This window comes from Pleurodeles waltl, chromosome 1_2, assembly GCF_031143425.1.
Source record: "Pleurodeles waltl isolate 20211129_DDA chromosome 1_2, aPleWal1.hap1.20221129, whole genome shotgun sequence".
NCBI lineage: Eukaryota > Metazoa > Chordata > Amphibia > Caudata > Salamandridae > Pleurodeles > Pleurodeles waltl.
In genome coordinates this window covers 434,656,505-434,679,813 of record NC_090437.1, presented here as the reverse complement: position 1 = coordinate 434,679,813, position 23,309 = coordinate 434,656,505, and positions in this window count along the sequence as shown.

The following is a 23,309-nucleotide window of genomic DNA, read 5'->3' as shown; positions in this document are numbered from 1 at the left end:
CCTCCCTGATCCCCTGATACTGTCCCTCCTGCAGCCGCCTGTTCTCCTGCACGTTGTGAAGGATCTGGCCCATCGTGTACTGGGAATGTTGGTAGGCTAGCAGGATCTCGGAGAGTGCCTCCTGGACGGTCGGTTCCCTTGTCCTGTCCTCCCTCTGGCACACAGCAGTCCTCCCATTGTCCCTGTTTTCCTGTGCCTCTGTCCCCTGAATGGTGTGCCCACTGCCACTGACCCCAGGTCCCTGATTGTCTTGGGAATGAGGTGTGGACTGGGGTCCCTATACAGGTGGCACACTGCTGATTGCCGTGTCCTGGGAACAGAGGTGTGGGTACGCTGGGTAGGTGGGTGCTGTGGGGTTGGATACTGATGGCTCTGTAGGGAGGCTCTCTAGTGGACTGTGAGTGGGCTTGGGTGACTGACAGTCCAGTGGTTCCGGATGGGCCAGGTTGTTGGTCCAGATCCAGAATTCCAGAGTTACTGTCATCACAGTTCTGCTGGGGGACTGGATAGTCGTGGCACCTCCTCTCCACTGTGATTGGTTGGGGTACCTGTGGGGATGTAAGTGATGTATTATGCTTCATGTCTGTGACACATTTTATATCCCTGGCTTCCCCTGTATCGTTGGTGTTGCCCTGCCACATTTTGCTTGTGCATGGTGATGTGTTGTGTGATTGTTAGTTTCCCTATGCTGTGCATGCTTTAGTGATGGGTGTCCATGCAGGGCTGGGATGGCTGTCCACGCGTTGGTATATCATGCAGGGCCTGGCATTGTGGTTAGTCATATGTGTAGGTGCAGTGTGTGGGATGTGGTAGAGTGATGGGAGTGAGGATGAGAGGGTGTGATGGCATGCCAAGACTTGCTCCTCCCATGCTGTGAGCTGTGGGGGAGGAGATGGGGGTCCACCACAAGTCCTCTGTATGGGGAGCTGGTGCCTTGCTGCTGTGGAACGCACCTTCCCCTGTAGGTCGTTGCACCTCTTCTTGATGTTGTCCCTTGTTCGTGGGTGCTGTCCCATGGCGTTCACCCTGTCCACGATTCTCCGCCATAGCTCCATCTTCCTTGCAATGGATATTTGGTGTACCTGTGCTCCAAACAGCTATGGCTCTACCTTGACAATTTCCTCCATTATAACCCTTAACTCCTCATCAGTGAAACAGGGGTGCCTTTGTGGAGACATGGGTGTTGTGTGGTGTGTGTTGTAAGAGTGTGTTGAGTGATGTGGTGGGGTGTGTTGTGGGGTGAGTGAGGGATTTATGGATGCAAGTGGTGTGTGTCTAGTTGTCTCTGTGATGTTCGTGTCAATCTCTTGGCAATAATTGTTGTTTGTAAAGGGTTGTGGTTAATGTGTATGTGTGTGTTTTATAGTGCTGTGTGTGTGTGTGTGGTGTGTGTATGAGTGTCAGGTGTGTGTTTTTGGTATTGGCCAATGTAGTGTTGTTTTCTATGTGGGTGTCCATTCTGAGCGCGGCGGTATGTACTGCCAATGGTTTACTGCCGTTGAATGTCCACCGTGGTGATTCGTGGGTCATAATGTGACGGACATTGTTTTGTTGGCGTAACGGTATGGGTGTTCATACCGGCACTTAATCACTGACCTTCGGGCTGGTGGATTTGTATATGAGGCTGTATTCTGTTGGATTGGAGTGTGTGTCATATTATGGCGAACGGATATTCGCCACTGCTGCAGTATGTTGGCAGCCGTCTCCGCGGCGGTAAGTTGGATTTACTGCCAATGTCATAATGAGGGCCATAGTGTCATCAGCGATAACCTCATTCAGAATGACATGTCCCTTTTACACCATGGACAAAGTTAGCTGCGTTCCATCATGCAGTTAGGTTGGACTCTACAGGTTCTGAAAAATTGCTGTGTTTCATGGAAGTACATTAACAGTAGTGACTTGCTGGCTGCTTTTAATTTATCCAGGGAACAGCAGACAATGGGTAAAAGAGAGACACGTTTCACCATACTTCATATAGAAAAGCTAGAAAAGTTGCCTGTCACAGTTGCAGAGAGTTCATCAACAGTTTAGCTTGTACATGGCATTATAGATCTGCCCATTTCCACTTTTCTTTTTTCGAAATGCTTGAAACATCTTGCCATGGGCGGATGTGAGCAGCTAGGTGATAGCTATAATAAAGAAGAGTGGGAGTTGAAACAGAGGTCTTTCTTAGGGAAGCGAATGTGAGACCACTGTTAGTCATTCAATGATTTGAAAACAGGTGTCCCTTTATAACCTTTGCATTGCGGGGGTGCAAACTTGGCCGGTTTTCTGAAGGTACTTATGTTCCTTTGATTCATCCTGCATTTCATATACTTGTGAATGGAAGTTATATGGTGCTGAATGAACAAAGCTGGTGCGGTATGCAAGCTGGAATCGCCTATGAACTTTTAGTCTCTAAGGTTGTAACGTATTGTGGACATGTTTTATTCCCCCCCATATAAGAGATAAAAGTAGCAGAAATGTGTCCTCACATTGATACTACTAATGTAATTATGACAAGCTGAGCAGACTAAAGGTGGTACTGTTCAAGAAACAAGTTGTGTTGACATGGGCTAGAGAGACATATGCTCTCCAGATAGCAAGATCGTCAGCCGAGATACAATCCCTATTAAATACCAACTTCCCCAAGCAGTTTGGAGAGCTGGTATCCAGAATATTCAATGCTCCAAGCACTTTGGGGATTTTCCATTTCCTAGAGGCTGTGGGGTCTGAATTTGTGTCCATCTTCCAGAATGGCTTTAGAGTCATTCCTTCAGCTATCCATTCAGTCTTTTACAGTATGCGTTTTCCCAGTGACTTTGGCATTGATCAGCGGAATACCACTGCTGTTGTTCCTGATTCACAGTGGTTGTGCCTTCCCAGCTAAGTGGAGTGATGAGCTACTATCACCACATGGTACAGTACTTTGGTGCTCCGTTGGTGGAAGAATTGGAGCAAGATTGGTCATTGGCATTCTAACCAGTCCTATGCTGTGTGCAACCAGTCTTTCATTGCACCTTGTGCCTGTTTGAACATCTTCCTTTGGTGTGTCTTGCTGTACTGACGGTGCCTCCTGTGGACAAGGAACTGCTGATGTTCCCAGTGAGGGTTCATTCATGGTCATGCCCCATGAGACGGAGGCTGATTACAAAGCTCCTTTGGTGGATTGTCTGGCTCCTTTGGGCACTTTGGATTGTGCTGCCATTGTGGGAGATCCTGCGCCTGAGTCTGCTGCTCTCTACTGCTCTCTGGATCTATCTGCCAATCCTGTCATCGATCTAACATCTGACAATGTGACTACTGTTAAATAATTTGTGACCATTGGCTTATTCTAAAGTTTCAGAGTTTGCTGACATTGCCTTTAACTTTGGCCTGCTGTGCTTGTCGTGGTCGATATTATGGCCCTCATTATGGCTTTAGTGGTCTTTTACACAGTCTGCTCCCCTGTCCATCACCACCACAGGGGTGGTGCCCAGAGCTCCTCCAGTGTGTCCCAGACCTCTGCCATCTTGAATGCAGAGGTGTGAGGGCACAATGGAGACCTCTGAGTGGCCAGTGCCAGCAGGTGACGTCAGAGACCCCTCATGATAGTTGCTTACCTTTCTCTGTAGCCAATCCTCCTCTGAGGGCTATTTGGGGTCTCTCCTGTGGGTTTTTCTTCAGATAACGAATGCAAGAGCTCACCAGAGTTCCTCTGCACTTCCATCTTCAACTTCAGCCAAGGATCGACCGCTGACTCCTCCAGGACGCCTGCAAAACCGCAACAAAGTAGCAAGAAGACTACCAGCAACACTGTAGCGCCTAATCCTGCCGGCTTTCTTGACTGTTTCCTGGTGGTGCATGCTCTGAGGGCTGTCTGCCTCACCCTGCACTGGAAGCCAAGAAGAAATCTCCCGTGGGTCGACGGAATCTTCCCCCTGCTACCGCAGGCACCAAACCTCTACATCACTGGTCTTCTGGGTCGCCTCTCATCCTGACAAGCATGGAGTTGGGTCCAAGTGTCCCCGACAGTCCAGTGGCCCTTCTGTTCAAATGTGGTGAACGTAAGTCCTTGCCTCCCCATGCCAGACAGTAATCCTGTGTACTGCATGAACTGCAGCTGCTCGGGCTTCTGTGCACTTTTGCAAGACTTCCTTTGTGCACAGCCTAGCCCAGGTCCCCAGCACTCCGTCCTGCATTGCCCAACTCGCTGAGTTGGACTCCAACTTCGTGGGACCCTCTTTTGTTGTGCTGAGTCAACCGTCATGCTCAGATCTTCTGAATGCCTGTTCAGGTACTTCTGCGGGTGCTGCCTGCTTCTGCATGGGCTCTCCGTATTGCTGAGAGCCCCCTCTGTCTCCTCCTCCAAGGGGCGACCTCCTGGTACTTCCTGGGCCCTGGTAGCACCCAAAATCTTCAACTGCCACTCTTGCATCTAGCAAGGCTTGTTTGCGATCTTTCTGCGTCAAAACAACTCTGCATCCTCCAGCATGCCGTGGGACATCTTCTGACCAAAGGAGAAGTTCCTGCCACCTTCCCTTGTTGCAGAATATTTGGCGTCTTCTACCCAGAGGCAGCCCTTTTGCACCTTCATCTGGGGTTTAGTGGGCTCCTGCCCCCCCTGGACACTTGCGTGACTCTTGGACTTGGTCCCCTTCCTTTGCACATCCTCAGGTCCAGGAATCCATCTTCAGTGCTTTGCAGTCAGTTGTTGCCTTTGCAGAATCTCCAACTTCGACTTTAATGTCTTTCTGGGGTAGTAGGGTAAAGTAGGGTAACGTTACTCCTACTTTTCAGGGTCTTGGGGTGGGGTATCTTGGACACCCTTAGTGTTTTCTTACACTGCCAGCGACCCTCTACACTCTACACTAGGCCTGGGGTCCATTTGTGGTTCGCATTCCACTTTTGGAGTATATGGTTTGTGTTGCCCCTAGGCCTCTCCTATTGCATTCCATTGTGTTCTACAGTGTTTGCACTACTTTTCTAACTGTTTACTTATCTGATTTTGGTTTGTGTGTATATTTTGTTTATATTACTTACCTCCTAAGGGACTATGGGGGTCATTCTGACCCTGGTGGCCGGTGGCCGCCAGGGCCACCGACCACGGGAGCACCGCCAACAGGCTGGCGGTGCTCCCACGAGCATTCTGACAGCGGCGGTTCAGCCGCGGTCAGAAGCGGAAAGTCGGCGGTCTCCCGCCGACTTTCCGCTGCTCGGGGGAATCCTCCATGGCTGCGGAGGGCGCTCCGCAGCCATGGGGATTCTGACACCCCCTACCGCCATCCTGTTCCTGGCGGGTCTCCCGCCAGGAACAGGATGGCGGTAGGGGGTGCCGCGTGGCCCCTGGGGGCCCCTGCAGTGCCCATGCCCATGGCATGGGCACTGCAGGGGCCCCCGTAAGAGGGCCCCGCAAAGTATTTCAGTGTCTGCCATGCAGACACAGAAATACGCGACGGGTGCAAACTGCACCCGTCGCACCCCTGCAACTACGCCGGCTCAATTCTGAGCCGGCGTCCTCGTTGCAGGGGCATTTCCTCTGGGCCGGCGGGCGCTCTTTTGGAGAGCGCCCGCCGGCCCAGAGGAAATGTTAGAATGGCCGCCGCGGTCTTGTGACCGCGGTGCGGTCATTTGGCGGCGGAACCTTGGCGGACGGCCTCCGCCGTCCGCCAAGGTTAAAATCAGGCCCTATATCCTCTGAGATACTTTTGGCATACTGTCACTAAAATAAAGTACCTTTATTTTTAGTAACTTGAGTATTGTATTTTCTTGTGATATAGGTGGTCATTACAACCCTGGCTGTCAGTGTTAAAGCGGCTGTAAAACCGCCAACAGGCCAGTGGTAAAAAAAATGGAATCACGACCGTGGCGGAAACCGCCAACATTGACAGCCACTTTAACACTCCGACCGCCACGGCGGCACAAACAAACACTGCGGCGGTAACCGCCAACAGACAGGCGGAAGACAAGGTTCCACCCACTGTATTCCACCAGTTCAATCCGCCACCTTTTCCGGGGTGGATTCACTGCGAACAAAAACACAGCGGAAACAGGACTTGGAAGGGAAAACGCTCACCTCTACACACCCCACAAGGAACCAGGATGCCATGGAACCCGTGCTCCAAATACTCCCAGCCTTTGTCTTCCTGCTCCTCTACCAGGAACATCAATGACGACGGCGAAGACCACAGTGAGTACTGCACTTATGACACAGGGTAGGGGGGAGGGAAAAAAGAGTGACACACACATGCAACACTCCCACCCCACCATCACCCACTACAACACACACACAAGTACATGTTGATACATTACATTTACAACCCCCCCCTGGAAGATTGCAAGGACAAAAGGAAATGAGTTGAACGTTTGTAATCTATTGAAATACAGTAATCAAAAATATATATATATTTACACTATAAACAAATATATACACCAATAATACAAGTCCAAGGTATTCCACCATTAAAGTCCGTGGACCACTAGGCCCAAAATGCATGGGCGAGGCCCACACTCAATAACCAATCAAAACGGAGAGAACACTGCTGGGGCCTCAGATATAAATACAACAGGCACCTCAGGGGGAAGGGAAGGGGGGCACTTCAGCCAGATGAGTGCATGACGCCAGATCCACGAGGGGGCTCCATGCCCACTGCTGTATCCTGGGGAGTGCAAAGCCACAGTCTCTTAAGTCTTTACAGTGGGTGGTTTGCCCACTGCTGTATCCTGGGGAGTGCAAAGCCACAGTCTCACAAGTGGATAAGTCTCCGCTGGTTCTGGGGGGGGCTTGGTGCCCAGAGAGCTTCATCCTGCCAAGGACCCGAGGTAGTGGATGCCTTTCTCCACTGGTTCTGGGGGGGGCTTTGTGCTCAGAGTGCTTCATCCTGCCAAGGGCTGATGTAGTGGATGTGAATCTCTACTGGTTCTGGAGGGGGCTTTGTGCCCAGAGTGCTTCATCCTGCCAAGGACTGCGGTAGTGGATGTGAATCTCTACTGGTTCTGGAGGGGGCTTTGTGCCCACAGTGCTTCATCCTGCTCGTGGAGGCCTCAGTAGCGCCAGAGCTTTTGGCGCTCATTGGCCTGCGGTGCTGGTGGCGGCGGTGTCCTGTTCAGTGGTGCTTGTGGCGGCGGTGTCCTTGGCAGCAGTGCTGGTGGCGTCGGCGTCCAGTGTCCTTGGCAGCGGTGCTTGTGGCAGCGGTGTCCTGTTCAGTGGTGCTTGTGGCGCCGGTGTCGTTGGCAGCGGTGCTGGTGGTGGCGGTGTCCTGTTCAGCGGTGCTGGTGGCAGCGGTCTCCTGTTCAGCGGTGCTTGTGGCGGTGGTGTCCTTGGCAGCGGTACTTGTGGCGGCGGTGTCCTGTTCAACGGTGCTGGTGGCGGTCTTGTCCGCTGTGCAGGTTTTCGGCGACTTGCCTGTTTTTCTGTGCCACTTCCCCACCTTGGATGGTGGCACAGCTGTCTTCCCAGTCCCATCTGTACTCCTGGGAGAGGCTTTGGTGGTAGATGTTTTGCCTCTCTCCCGCCGGGCAGTGGGCAACTTTTTGTGCTTTTGAGGTGGGGGACTGTCCGTGGTCTGGCTCCTTGGCACACTGGCTGCCCTGCTGCTTGGTGCACTCCAGAAGCCGGTTACTACTGCCACCACTGTTCCCGCAGATCTTGTGGCTCAGGTGCTGGGTTGGAACCTGGAAAGGTGGGCCCTAGGGGAATGAAGGGGTGGGGGAGGTGAGGGGAAGAGGTCAAGGTTGGACAGGAAAAGTTTTCTGGACATACTGGGCCGGCTAGATGGAGGGGATTTGGGAGTGGAGAAAGAGGTTGTAGTTGTAGGAGGCGTACGTTTGCTGACTTTGGGTGAAGGTGCATGGGCTGGAGGCTGTCGTGAGGTAGATGGCTGTTGGGTAGGTGTGTGGCTGCGTTTGTGTACCTTGGGAGGTGGGCTCACAGACATACTGGGAGAGGACAAAGGGGATGTGTGAATGGTAGTGGGGTGGTGAGTGCAAGCGAGCGGATGTGGTGGTGGGTGTGCTGGTGATGGAGGTAGTGGCTGAAGATGTAGTGCATGCAGGTGTGAGTGAAGACGAGACTGGAAGGGAGGAGGAAGACGAGGAGGAGGAGGACACAGTGGAGGCAGTGGATGATGGTATGTCTGCATGTGTATGATGCTTGCGTGAGTGCCTGTGGGATGTGTGGTGCTTATGTTTGCCTGAGCTTCCCTTGTGTGTTAAGGTGTGTGCATGCTGGTCTGATGGTGTGCTTGGGATAGGCTGAGGTACAGGTGTTTGGGTCTTAGGAAATTGGAGGGGGGAGGCTGGACAAAGGGACAATGGCTGCGATCAGTGCTGAGGCCAGAGTCTGAAAAGCTCGCTGTTGGGCTGCCTGACCAGAATAAATGTCCGCATGGATGCGTACGTCTGTTGCAACTGCCTCTCTACACCCTGGATGGCATTCAAAATGGTAGACTGCCCAACAGTGAGGGACCTGAGGAGGTCAATGGCCTCCTCACTGAGGGCAGCAGGGCTGACAGGGGCAGGGCCTGAGGTGCCTGGGGCGAAGGAGATGCCCACCCTCATGGGCTAGCGGGCACGGGGCACACGCTGAGGGGCTGCTGGGAGGGCGGTGCTGGTAGGGTGGGTGGCGGCTGTACCTGTAGATGTGGGGGGCAGAGAGGGGCCCACCACCGTAAGGGAGCTCCCATCAGAGGAGGAGTCCAAGTCGCTGGTTTCAGCTCCTGTCCCCGCCATGGAGCTCCCCTCGCCCTCCGTCCCACTGGTGGCTTCTGACCCCGTTGTCTCACCCTCCAGGGCCATGTGGGATGCAGCTCCCTCCTGCTCCGGTGGCACTGCTCCTCCGCCTGATGATGCTAATGCACACAAGAACAGGAAGACCACAAAAAGGGGGGGAAGACAGAAGAAAGACATGTTGAGTGCATGCAATACTGCTACCGTTGGCGGACACTACAGATACAGAAGCCCCCTGCACTACGCCATGCACTTTGAGGTCCCTAATTAATCCCAGGGACATGGGGTACAAGGCCTATCCCCGATTGCTGTACACAGAAGTCACAGGAGCCTGACTACGTGTAGTTGGCTCTGAACACAGGTGGGGTGTGGTGCCACATGGCCTCCCTTAAAAAGGGACCTTGCCTACTAAACTCGCCCTGCCCTAGGGGAACCCACAGCCCACCTCCCCCACCCAGACACCTACAATGCGTGCTGAATCAGCAGAATGAGAGTGTACTCACCCCCTTGTGGCTGCTGTGATGCCCTCAAGTGCCCATCCAACTCCGGATACGCCACCGCCAGGATCCGGAACATCAGGGGGGTCATGGTGCGACGGGCACCCCTCCCACGTTGAGAGGCCATCCCCAGCTGGGCTTCCGCCGTCTTTTTGCTCCAGTGGTGAATGTCCTCCCATCTTTTCCGGCAGTGGGTGCTCCGTTTGTGGTGGACCCCCAGGGTCCGACGTCCTTGGCGATGGCACGCCAAATATCCTTCTTCTGGTGGGCTCTGACCTACACAAATAGTACAGGGGAAAAGGAGAAGATATAACCGTCCGCACCGTCACAGTCATTGGCCCGCATCCCTACCCTTGCCATGACGCATGTGCACTCACCGTCGTTTCATGCACACCACATTCTCCCACCCCCCTATCTTTCATCCACACTACTCCACACAGGCATTGCCCATTCGGCATGCTCAAAGTGTACTTCCCTGTTTGTCTGGAGGACCGTAGAGTAGCGTGTACTGGGGGAGGACCCCATCCACTAGTTTCTCCAACTCCTCCGTGCTGAAGGCAGGGGCCCTTTCCCCAGACACATGAACCATTGTCTCTTCCAGACTGAGGTCACAGCAGCACTTGCAGTGTAGGTCCTCTCCTGTCGAAGATCAGGTATCAAGTGAGTGAACAGACAGAAAATGGTAGTGACGTCCACGGCGGTGCGTACCATCACTGCCGGCGTACATCGTCATTGGCTCCTGGGACCCATAGGGACCAATGTTAACCAATGCAGGATTGCGTCGTGCTCTTCGACCGCCTACCCTGACGGTGTACAACGCCAGCGCAGTTACCTTATATCCCCTTTTCCCACCTTACAGGTCAGGCAGCCACCATTTCAGGGGGCCACATGGCATTAATTTTGAGTGTGTCACACATATCTAGGCCTTGCATGAACACTAATACAGGCATATATCGATTTTCAAAAAATTATGGAATAAAGTTGTGTTTACGTACCTCAGTGTTGGTTGACTCTCTGCTCGCTGTTCTCCTCCATAGAGCACGTCCGCTGGGGAAGGTGATGAGATGGAGGCATCCTCCGGTGTACAGACCTCTGGTGGACCTGTCGACAATGGAGGAGTGACATGTAATTGTCAAATACAGACTTGATTGTACCACAATCCTGGAACTGTGTGCCCAGTTGGAGCCAGACATGATGTCAGCTATCCGCCATCCCACAGGAATCCCCCCTCTAGTGCATGGCCTGTCAGTACTCTATTTCCTGGCAAGTGGGTCTTTTCAAACAACAGTGGCCATTGCATCAGGGATGTCCCAGCCCATGTTCTCCAACGTGTTGTCCAGAGTGTTGTCTGCCCTGCTGAAACACATGTGCAGCTACATCGTGTTCCCTCAGGTAGAGGATTTGCCTACAGTGAAAGGTGACTTCTATGCCCTGGGACATATCCCCAACATCATAGGCGCCATTGATGGGACACATGTGGCCTTGGTACCCCCTGCAGGAGTGAACAGGTGTACAGAAACCGGAAGAGTTACCATTCGATGAATGTGCAGATGGTGTGTTTGGCCGACCAGTACATCTCCCATTTGAATGCCAAGTTTCCTGGCTCAGTGCATGACACTTACATTTTGAGGAATAGCAGCATCCCTTATGTGATGGGGCAATTCCAGAGGCACCCTGTGTGGCTATTAGGTGAGGACATGGACCCAATACAGTGTGACTAAGTGTCTGGGTCTGGGGACATCCCTAAGAGTTAGTGTGTGTCTAACAATTGTCCCTCGACATGTGCAGGTGACTCTGGTTACCCCAACCTGTCAAGGCTACTGACCCCAGTGAGGAATCCTAGGACAAGGGCAGAGGAACGCTACAATGAGGCACATGGGTGAACTAGGAGGAATATAGAAAGGACCTTCGGCCTCCTGGAGGCCAGGTTCAGGTGCCTCCATATGACAGGTGGTTCCCTATTCTACTCACCAAAGAAGGTGTGCCAGATCTTCGTGGCCTGCTGTATGCTTCACAACCTGGCTTTGCGAGGACAGGTGCCTTTTCTGCAGGAGGATGGTCCAGATGCAGGTATTGTGGCAGCTATGGAGCCTGTGGACAGTGAAGATGAGGAAGCAGAAGAAGAGGACATAGACAACAGGAACACGGTCATTCATCAATACTTCCAGTGAGACACAGGTAAGAAGGCAACACTGCCTGCTACATCTGATTTAATTCTTCTACCTCTCATCTGTCTGTCACTTTCACCCAGTGTATGGACACTGATTTGTCACTTTCCCTTTCACTTTCACAGATGTGGGTCCCACTGTGTGACATCTGCTTTGTTTCCACATGGACTGGAGCTAGGTCGACATAGGTATGTTGACAATACATTAGATATCATTTTTCCACAGTTATTGCAAATACACATTTTTAAAAGCACAGACTGACTCCAGATTGTTTTGTGATTTAAGGGTGTTTATTTAAGTGCAAAATAGTGGAGGGAGTTCTAAATTGGTCATGGCTGATGGTAGAGGAATGTCCATGGCAGAGTCCAGTATATTAGTCTCACAGGTGCATTGTCCAAAGGGGCATAGGAAGTGGAGCTAGGGCAGTTTAAGTATGGACAGGGTGACAAAGTGGGACAGAAAGATGACATTCAGGGTGGTCTCATTTCTTGGCGGGGGTCTTGGCATTGTTGTCTGTCTTTGTCCTGGATCTCGGTGACCGTTTGCGGGGTGGTTCTCCATCTGCAGGGGGTGGGGTGCTGGTGTTGTGGGCCTGTGGCGGTGCTTCCTGTCCACTAGCGCCGGCGGAGGTGGTGGGCAGTTCATCGTCCAGGCTAGTGTCAGGGGCCCCTTGTTGTGCCACAGTGTCCCTCCTGATGTTGACGAATTCCTTCAGCACCCCTACAATTGTGCCCAGGGTGGTATTGATGGATTTGAGTTCCTCCCTGAAGCCAAAATACTGTTCCTCCTGCAGTCGCTGGGTCTCCTGAAACTTGGCCAGTACCGTTGCCATCGTCTCCTGGGAATGGTGGGAGGCTCCCATGATGTTGGAAAGGGCCTCGTGGAGAGTGGGTTCCGTTGGCCTGTCCTCCCCCTGTCACACAGCAGCCCTCCCAGTTCACCTGTGTTCCTGGGCCTCTGTCCCCTGAACCGTGTGACAACTACCACTGCCCCCAGGTCCCTGGTGTTGCTGGGGTGGTGGGTTAGCCTGGGTTCCCTGTAGTGGTGGACACACTGCTGCTTGACGTTTCCTAGGGACAGAGGTATGGTCCTGCTGGGTGGGTGCTGTGCTGGTGTTTCCAGAGGAGGGAAGCTCTGTAGTGGCCTGTGACTGTGTGAGGGGAACCGACTGTCCCGAGGTCCCAGATGGGCCGGGCTGGTCATCTAGATCCAGTTGGACAGAGCTGCTGTCATCACTGTGGGCCTCTTCTGTGGGTGCAGTGGACATGTCTGGACCCTCCTGTCCGGTGACGTTGGGTAGGGGTCCCGCAGGGTGTAAAGGCTTGATTATTGCATCTGTATGTGCCATGGTGTGCAATGGGTGGGTGACCCTGTACCCCAGTGCTTGCATTCTTGTGTGGGACCTTCTGTGATAATGGTTTAGGGGGGTATATGGGTATGTGCAGTGGGCATGCATTGGTGATGGGTGTCGATGCTTTGTTCTTGCATGCAGGGCTTGGGTTTGGGATGTGTGCTTTGTGATAGTGGGACATGTGTGAGGAGTTGGAGTGATGGGGTGAGGGCGAGGGTGGGGGTATGTGATAGCATGCAGGTAGGGTGGGGGATGAAGTAGTTAAGATTTGACTTACCAGAGTCCATTCCTCCAGCTACTCCTGCGAGGCCCTCAGGATGCAGTATAGCCAAGACCTGCTCCTCCCATGTTGTTAGTTGTGGGGGAGGAGGTGGGGGTCCGCCGCCAGTCCTCTGAACTGCAATCTGGTGTCTAGAGACCATGGAACGCACCTTCCCCCGTAGGTCATTCCACCTCTTCCTGATGTCATCCTGTGTTCTTGGGTGCTGTCCCACTGTGTTGACCCTGTCCACGATTCTGCACCATAGCTCCATCTTCCTAGCTATGGTGGTGTGCTGCACCTGTGATCCGAATAGCTGTGGCTCTACCTGGATGATTTCCTCCACCATGACCCTGAGCTCCTCCTCAGAAAACCTGGGGTGTCTTTGCGGTGCCATGGGGTGGTGTGGGTGATGTGTGGGGTGGTGTGTGTTGTGATGTTTGGGGTGATATTTAGGGGTGTGTTGTGTGAGGTGAGTGGATGTTGTGTGAGTGATGGTGTTGAGTGCCTGTGGATGCTAGTGTTGTTTCTGGTGGTGTCTCTCTGTGTCCTTTAGTCGCAATTGTGGTCGTAGGGGTTTGTGGGTGATGTGGGTGTGTGTTTTATATTATATTGAGTGTGTGGGAGTGGTGTGTGTACGTGTATCAGGTGTGTGTATTTCGATTTGTCCAATGTGGATGTGTTTTGTAAGAGTGTGTGTATTTTGAGCGCAGAGGTGTGTACCGCCAATGGAATACTGCGGTTGAAAGACCGCCGCGTGGATTCATGGGTCGTGATAATGTGGGCATATTCCTGTTGGCGTGACGGTGGAGGTTTTGTTATCGCCAGTTTATCACTGACCTTTTGGTGTGGCAGACTTGTGTGGGTGTCTAAATTTTGGCGGATTCCGAGCTGTGAGTCATAATAGCTGTGGCTGAATTCCGCAGCCGTGGCGGTGTTTTGGCGGTCTTCTGCACGGCAGTAAGCGGATTTTACCGCCAATCTTGTAATGACCCCCATAGTGCTAAGTGATATAAGTTGTATAGTAGGAGCTTTGCATGTCTCCTAGTTCAGCCTAAGCTGCTCTGCAATAGCTACCTCCATCAGCCTAAGCTTCTAGAACACTACTAATCTACTAATAAGGGATAACTGGACCTGGCACAAGGTGTAAGTACCACAAGGTACCCACTATAAGCCAGGCTATCCTCCTACAATAACTAAAGCCATCAAGAAGAAATATTTTGCTAAAAAAATGAATTTACTTTTCAGCTGTTCTCCAAAATGAATTTTGAAACAACTCAGCGTCGGAGGGAACTTGAGAGAATGATTGTGCTATTTCAGATGGTATTGGCCCAGGCCTTGATACTCCAAATGACAAAGTTAAACGTCTTTCATAAAGGTTGTTTTTATCTGTTTGCTGAGACAGCATATGTGAAGGCCTTTTTAGCAAAGACAACAAGAATCCCCTTCAGTGTCAGTTGTGTGGAACCTGGGGCTTACCGGTTCTTCTTCTGTTATGAATATAGTAAATATTTTGTAGCAATGGGTGCTCCATGGAAAGTGAGTTTTCAAGAAAAGGGGAAGGAGGGTGCTGGGTGGGGGACTGGGATCTCTGCAAGAATCAGATATTGACAATACCTTGTCATGGTGCTGACAGTCCCAAGGCGTAGGAGAGGGTGCTGGGGGTAGGAGGAAGGGTGGGTCTCCTGCTGTAGCCTGGGTGGGAAGGATGGGTTGGGTCTAATAGGTGGCAGGGGGTTGCATTGAGAAAAATTAGGTACAGAATATAGGTTTCAGTATACGATTTTGGAAAATCACTTTCCAAAATCATAGACAGATGCATTTAGTAAGTCAAATGCATTTAGAAAGGTGGCTACACAAGGTTAAGAACAAATATAATGGGAGAGCTGATTGTGCTAATTAGGTTTGCATATTTGTCATCAGATTGAAGACACAAATGTATAGATGTGTCATTTAACACAAATACCCTTCCCATGAAACAGCCCCGCAATGGACCCACACATCACTCACATTGCAACACAGTGGAAGGTCAATGGGATGCACAATATTTTGAGAGACAAATATCCAAAGCTCACAATGCAAACAATACCTGCACAATATGGTTGCCAGCATCAGGAGCACTCATTGAAGGAGGCTGCCCTGAGACACATTACACTTTGCACATGGCCCTAAAACAACATTTGTACAGCAACTGGCCCTTGAGGTATCTCGGGGACAAACAATATTTGAGTCACGTAGCATGCCTATCTGCATAATGTGGAATGAAAGTCAAGAAAGCACATACAACTGCAACCGCATGGTCCTACATCAAGATGAAGTGGCTGCAAGGTACACATATCACAATGGACGCATGCCCAGTCAAATACAAAGCAAGGTAGCACAATTGAAGACCTTCCATATGTGGACAAACAAAACACATACGTCCACATATGAGACAAATGTACAATCCATATCAGGGGGACAAGTCTAACACTATACATGCTGACATTGGCCAACATAAGATGAAATACTTACTATAGCAAACTTAGCACAATGCAAAGACACCCCAATTGGATTAATAAACAAATATCCATAAGGTGAACATCTAGCTTTGTCTTGGTCGACACCAGAACTGCTCTCAAAGTCAGATATTGCAAACAACAGCAAATGGATCAGCAATCAGGTTGAAACACACAGAACTGCAGACATACAAAACACCTTACTCAGGAACAACATAAAGTTAGAAAAGTAATGATAGGATAAATGTGTACCCAACAAAGCAACAACTTCTGTTTATTTAATCCAAAAGCTTAAGAGCAAAGGGAACCTCCACAGTAAGGGGCATTAATTAGGCAGGCAGGCACCTCAGGGATCATCCTTGGGTGGGGTCAGATTTGGGATGGCTGGGTTTGGCTTTGGGAGGGAGGTCTTTTTTCTGGAGGGGTGGGCTTCTTCTTGGGGGAGGGGCATGGAGGTCTGCAAGGGGGACAGGTGTGTCAGAGGAGGTCTTGGATGTGGAAGGGATGAGTTGGGATGTGGGTGGAGGCCTCTTGGTTTGGAAGTGGGTTTGGAGGGACTAGGGAAAGGGCAAGCTTGAAAAGGAAACTCTATGGGGAAATGGGTAGGGTCATCAGAAGGTGTTGGAGATTTGGAGGTTGAGTGAGTGAACGTCTTGTGAGTGGGTGTAGATGCCTTGGTTGTGTGAGTGTATGAGGTATGCTTCTGTTTGGGTGGTGTCTGTTGCGTGTGTGAGTGTGGGTGTTTGCATGTCTTGGTGGGTGGGGAGGCGGAAGTGCTGGGTAACGTGGGAGTGATGGATGTGTATGTGTCTGTTGGGGTGGTACCTGTGGGTATGCTGGATGTGGTGGATGTGTCTGTGTGCATGGTGGATATGGTGGATGTGTCTGTGTGTGTTGGGGTGGCATCTACAGGTATGGTTGATGTGGTGGATGTGCCTGTGTGTGTTGGGGTGTCATTTGTGGGAATGGTGATGTGGTGGATGTGTCTGTGTGGTTTGGGGTGGTGTCTGTTGGTATGGTTGATGTGGTGGATATGTCTGTGAGTATTGTGCTGGTGTTTGGGGGTATGGTGTCCGAGGTATGTGGGTCATTGTGTTGTAAGTTGTTGTCTGGGTATATGGTGGGTGTGCTGGTTGCATCGTTGGGTGTTGTGGTGGTGCCTGTGGGTATGCTGGATGTGGTGTGTGGGTCGGTGGGGTGGTGAGGTATCTGTTGAAGTGGTGGCTGATGAGGTATCTGTGGGTGAATGTTGAGCATCTGCATGCTGGTTTGTCTTGTGGTGTTGGGGGCGATGTGTGTTGCTTGTGTGTGTTGAAATGGGTGCATGTGGATGTGTTTGTTGGCTTGGGACAGGTAGGGGCATAAGAAATTTGGATTGCAAAGAGGGAGGTGGCGGGGGGAGGAATGTGGGGATGGATGGCTGCTGCCAGTGAGGAGGCTAGAGACTGAAAAAAAAATCTGTAGACCACACATGTCACTATGAATGCCTTCCAGGAAAGCACTGGGCTGCTGAAGTTGGCTTGCCAACCTCTGGATGGCATTCACAATGGCAGTCTGCTCCACAAATATACTCCTCAGAAGGAATATAGCTTCTTCACTCAGGGCAGCAGGGGTAACAGGTGCTAGCACTGAGGTGCCTGTGGCAAAGGAGATGTCCACTCTCTTGGGAGAAAAGACACAGACAACTGGGTGGGGAGCAACAGGGTGGGTGGCGATAGAACCAGAGGAACGGCAGACAAGAATGCTACAGGAGCAGGTCCTAATTGATCCGCCACCACTAGAGAGTGGCCACTGGAGGTAGAATCCAATGATGAAGCGGTTGATCCTGTCTCCTCTGTGGCACTACCCTCACATCCGGGCAACTGGGTCCTTCTGTGTCAGTGGTGTCCTGACTGAAGGTACTGTGGCCAGATGATTTCTCACTTGGTTGTGTCCTGTCTCCTTTGCTTGCCTGGGCTGATGCAGCAAATACAATGAGGAAATGGTTACCACATGTTTCTGATCACACATGAACTACAGATGTGATTAGCAAACAGTACCAAGATGTCAAGTAGGCCCCAAACAAAACAATACAAAGTGGCTCCTGCATGTACCATACCTTATGCATGCACACCACATGAATTATCAGCAGTTGCCCACAGGAAAATCACGATCTCAGACAACTACAAGTGCATGGGTAAAGTTGTCCAATAGAGTAACCATTGAACAAGCCGGAGATCACATCACATCACCTTCAAAGGTTCAAAGGTTTGCCTCTTGGAGCATAAATCAGTTACTGATTGTCATACAACAGTAGGTCAACGCCAAGTTTATTCCCACAGATCCCACACAAGGTCATGCAAACATCCATTTGTCAGATACACAATAACTCAACAATGAAAATCAAAACCCTGCTATGTTTATGACAGCAGTACTGTAGCCTGAAGAAGGTGCAATGGAAATACTCATGTCACACTGGAAACATATCAACAGTGCAGGTAGTACTAACGTTGCTCAGATAAACTACACATTTGGCTTGGAAATGTAAACTATAAAAAAAAGGGGCATATTGTCCTAGAAGTGTATGTCAAAAATCCACAACATAATGAATAAGCAAGCCCCAGGGAAATCATCACTACGGTAGAGCACCCCTTACAATGTCAAATGCTGATTGCATCAGTAGAAACTATTAGTCCTTTTGTATGTTGGAGAGGCCCAGAGATTTGCAAGTTCTTCTAGAAGACCCTCATCATGTTGAAAGCTACATCACTGCTCCCATTTTGGTATTGAAAACCCAGATGTCCGTGGATTAATGGTTATGCCGAAAACACATGATTCCAACATAACTGCAAGTCACTCCATGATGCCTGCCAACAGCCAGGTAACAAACCTTAAGCATTACACATGTGCAGTGCACATTTCCACATGATGCCACATCAATGGAAATGCACATTGTGTGCAAATAAACTCTAGTCCTACCTGTCATGTCCCTCATTGCTACTGCAGTTGTATATGCCAAATGACATTCAATGATGGGTGAGGATATGTGTGAGCCAAAACTCTTGTCTGTAACACCACAGGAAATATATGCTCATTGAATATGTTCAGTTCCAAATGCATGCTGGCAGACACATATATGTGAGGGAATATAGAAATCATCCCATGAACACAAGTACACCATGCATGAAACACCAGTGTACACATCTGTCAAAAGAGGAAGGTGTACATGCTAACATTTCGGCACAGGGAATGTTGGTAACAGTGGTGGCACAATCGTCGGGAGAAAAGACAAGACCTAACACATCAACTTGGCTATGTGACAGGCAGGAATATGCCCTCTACACACTCCCCTGTGGCTGCTGTGCTCCCTTCAAACACACCCTCAAGTTCCGGATCTGCCACCACCAGAATGCAGGCCATTAGGGGGTTCATGGTCCAACATGCGTCCCGCCCACCTTGGGAGGACAGCCCCAAGCTCACCGGCTGTGGACTTCCAGGGTCCACACGTTCCAGGCGATAGATCTTACATGTATGGATGCAAGAGACAAATCAAGTGATTACAAACACAAGATTTTGCCACAATGGTTGTGTCATACACATGTCAGAAAAACCAAGCAAAAAATGGTCAGTTTGTCAACACACTGCAAGTATAAAGCACACATGCCAAAAAATAGAGGGACATGACTACACACTTTTGTATTCATCTGCAGACTAACCCACTACCCTCCTCATGGCCTACAATGACTAACCAATCCTACTGACATCAGGTAGCCATGCTCCAGCAACATATTCTGTGATGTGAGCCACAATGAAACTCTACACGCTAATGGGCTTCTGAAGGGTAAACTCCTTGGGCCTGACTGGACCAACACATTTGTACTCTGGAAGATTGACTCACTGCACTCCGTCCCTACAGTCAAGACTTCACCCTTACACTTGAGTGACAATGAAAGGGCTGGCATGGTGAGAAAGGAAAGTGCCTTCCCTGTGCATGTGTGGACATGTGGCTTACCAAATGCAGACTCATGCCACGTCAGGTTGGATTTCTGTGGTATGTACCTCTACCACAGGACACTCCTTCAGAAATATGTGTCTAAACTACAGAGGTGGCATTCAACCTACAAAGGTATGCATTGAACAATGTGTGCAATGTAACAAAGCTAATGAGTCATATGTCATGGCCTCCCAGGAATCTACACACTGTCTGCACTGTGGGTCTGTCATTTGTGCAAGAAACCTGTACACAACAAATGTGACTTCTGTGTAGGTGATAAAAGAGCTGTTGGAGTAAGGGACCTGTCATGAGCCAAAGACACACATTGACAATGATGCAAAATCCACATATGGACTAGTTCTGGGATTTAACTCATTGCCTATTCTTAATCTAGTCAATGGACCAGGGCATTCAGGGCAAGTGTTGGAGCTAGAGCCTCATATTGGCCACACAACAGGATCTGCAGGTCTACAGGGAGTGGAGACGGTTCCACATTTGCATAGCCACATTGATTCTCCCACAACTTGGCCTATTTCCCATACTGTGAGAAACATTTGACAGGCCCTTGTCTCTGTAGGCTGAGCAAATAGAAACTACATGACACTCACATTTCCATCACTTCCATGCATGAGAGTCCATCATGTGGCCATCCGCAATGTGACCTCTGGGTTGTGTGGCAATCTGAATGGCACGGTGAGTCATGATATATCTTCCAGACAACAGTTTAGCAAGTCCAGGTATGGGGGGAAAGATCTGTGGCACACTACACATTGCTTAAAAGATACTCAAATGTCTTAGACAAGACGCATACACAGCTCATGCTGTCATGCACACACATGTTGTCTTACATGTGCAACCATCATAAACATAGAAATGTCATTGGATTACAGTAAAGTCTCTTTGCCTAGTCATGTGCATCCAACAGAAGGCGGATCTAGGACCCCAAAATCATTGCAAGCACAGTGTGAATGAACACGACACATAGTACTGGTCACCAATACCTGCACCATGTACATCTCATTGATCCTACAAAGGGTGCAACAACATGCACACAAGAAGTCTAACTAGCACACAGGGGAACGTTGTAGCCTGTGTGGAGGAAAAGGATGGTGTTGAGCAGAGTCAATTGTGCCAATGAGATAGCTATTTGGTCCTATGATAAGCCATGGAGCTATCCATACAGGGAAAGGACTTCACTCACAAGCCTCTCGAGCTCCTATGGAGAGAAGGCAGAGGCACTTTCACCTGCTGGATGTGGCATGACTGCTTTTAGAGGTGGCACACAGCAGCAGAGGTTTTGGAGTTGTTTCTGGCAGCTGTGCCAGGAGTCACGTGACTGATTTTGCAACACACAGAGTACATGTAATCCACTTACATGGTCATTGGGCAGCGACCGCCATAGAAAACAATGTTAGCCTATGGCTGTGTCAGCTGCAGTTGGAACTCCCTCCTGTGAGATGACGTCCGTTGGCGGAAGCAGGCGGTTCCTAATGTTCAATGAATTAGGTCAGACACCTACCATTTTGGCAGCTTAAAATACAGTATGTATGGGCATGTAAAATGCATCACAACAACAAAATATGTTTCATATCATAACAATCATCTTCAATCTGTCTTGTTATGTAGGTCCATCTACACAACCACCAGTGTATTGTGTTGCAGCGCACAGATGCATATGATGGCAGTGCAGAGTCCACCACCTTTGACTGAATTTTTGGCAATCGGAAAATACAGTCATATTTCAAGGGGCATTTGTGAAGTAGATAGTTGGGTGTCACCTGAATCCATGTTGTGGACACATGTGTTGACAACCATGGTGGTCACATTTAACCTTTATGTAGTTGCTAGCTGTAATGTGTAGTAGATATCATGTCCATCTTGTCAGAAATGCTTTGTCACATGATATTGTTGGCATGCATCATTTATTTTGATGTGGGCACAGTGACTAATATTCCAAATCATATCTTTTCACATATAGTTACCCTTGGAGAGGGAGGATGCGACAACCACCTGTCTACCATCCATTGCCAGACCTTCAGGCCATGGATGAATGGCACGTCATTCAGTTGTACCGTCTGAACAGGCAAACAATAGTGGACTTATGACATCAGCTGGACCCAGATCTGATGTCAGCTAACAGCAATCCATACTGCATACCACCCATTCTACAATTCATGTCAATAATGCACCTCCTGGTCACAGGGTTCTTCCAGCATACAGTGGCCCTATCTTCTGGCATGTCCAATCTATGTTCAGTCTGGTGTTGAGAGATTTTCTCCCAGAAATGTTGAAAGTCATTGATGGCTACATCAGCTTCCCCGATGTGAGGATTTAGTCAATGAGAAGACTGAACACCACCATACCCCAGCTGATGTCACAACTGCAACCAGAGAGGTCCTGGCTGGTTGGTAAGTCACATCTGACCTGATTGTGTGTGAGCAATGTCAGGTGCTACAATCATGAAGTGAGTGACTCGTTACACTTATGTCCGATTCCTTAACAGGAGACTCAGCATATTCAAACCATTGTTGGTTATGAACGCCACTGAGGAATCCAACTACGCTAGGGGAAGTCTGCTTCAATAAGGCTGATGGAAGAACACTGCAGGCAGTGGAGTGGGCTTTTGGGTTCCTGAAGGCCACATTCGGCTGTCTAGATAGGACTGGTGGAGCCCTCCTCTTCTCACCCATGAAAGTGTGCCCGGTCGCTGTGGCATGCTGTATGCTCCACATCGGCCTGCAAAGAAATATACTGTAAATCCCACTGGGTTAAAAATCCTTAAATGCCAAGTGAGGATGACAGTGGTGAAGAGGAAGAAACTGACTTGCGAGAAGATCTCATCCACAGCTATTTCTCATGCGTGTAAGTATGTCATGTAATGCTATGACTGTGACTGTACAATGAACTGTAGTTGTAAGAATGTGTGAAATTTTGTGTTTTGGAAACAGCTAGGGAGCTGATATGCTGCAATAATCAGCCAATGGCTGATTGATAAGACAGATTTTGACACATCCTCACCTTGATGATGTTGCTTTGTTAGTGTCAGTGTCCTTGCAATGTACTTTGTTTTCCAGATGCTTACTGTGTGACTTGTGTCATGTGTATAACTTCAAGATTATACTCCTTGTTTTGTTCTTTGGACAGGTACCTTCACCATGACATTTTCAGGTGGGCATTTCAGAGATGTGGTATTTGCTGGTATGGAATGCTGTCCTGACATATGAAGTGGACATGATCGTTCTAGATAATGTAGGTCACAGAGTTTATGTGTATGAGACCTGTGCCAAGACAGCTTGCATAGAGTTTGGATGGAAGGTCAGAAGTGCCCATTGGACTTTTTTTGTGTGCTGTGGTGGGCCTGATGCATCATGTGTGCCATCTTGTGGTCATAAAATAAGTGGTCCTGGCTTACTGCCAATTTGTTTTCCCTTCACATTAGCTGAACAATCTTTTTGTATGACCTGTATATAGCTGTATACCACCAGATACATGAGCATTGGATCATGATGGCCCTGTGATCATGGACTGTTTTACTGCCAACTGTCTGTCTCTTGGATTATGTGTTGTTGAATTATTTTGTTGTGGTATGTAATTATGCTCAAGCTGGTGACATAAACCACTTCAGTGTTTGCCTATTCTACAGGACAATGTCTGACAAATCCCTTTCTTCCATGGGCTGGAGGTCTGCACTTGTAAATATGTTCATTTCATGAACACTGTAATAAAATGTTTAGTTTGACCAGACACTTGAATGTATGTGTTTGTGTTGGATGGTTGTAATCCTGAGCTGGACACTGTGTAAATGCAACATACCCCTTCTTAAGCAAGTACCTTGGATCATCATTGTATGGTTCACATGGACTGACATATCTACATGG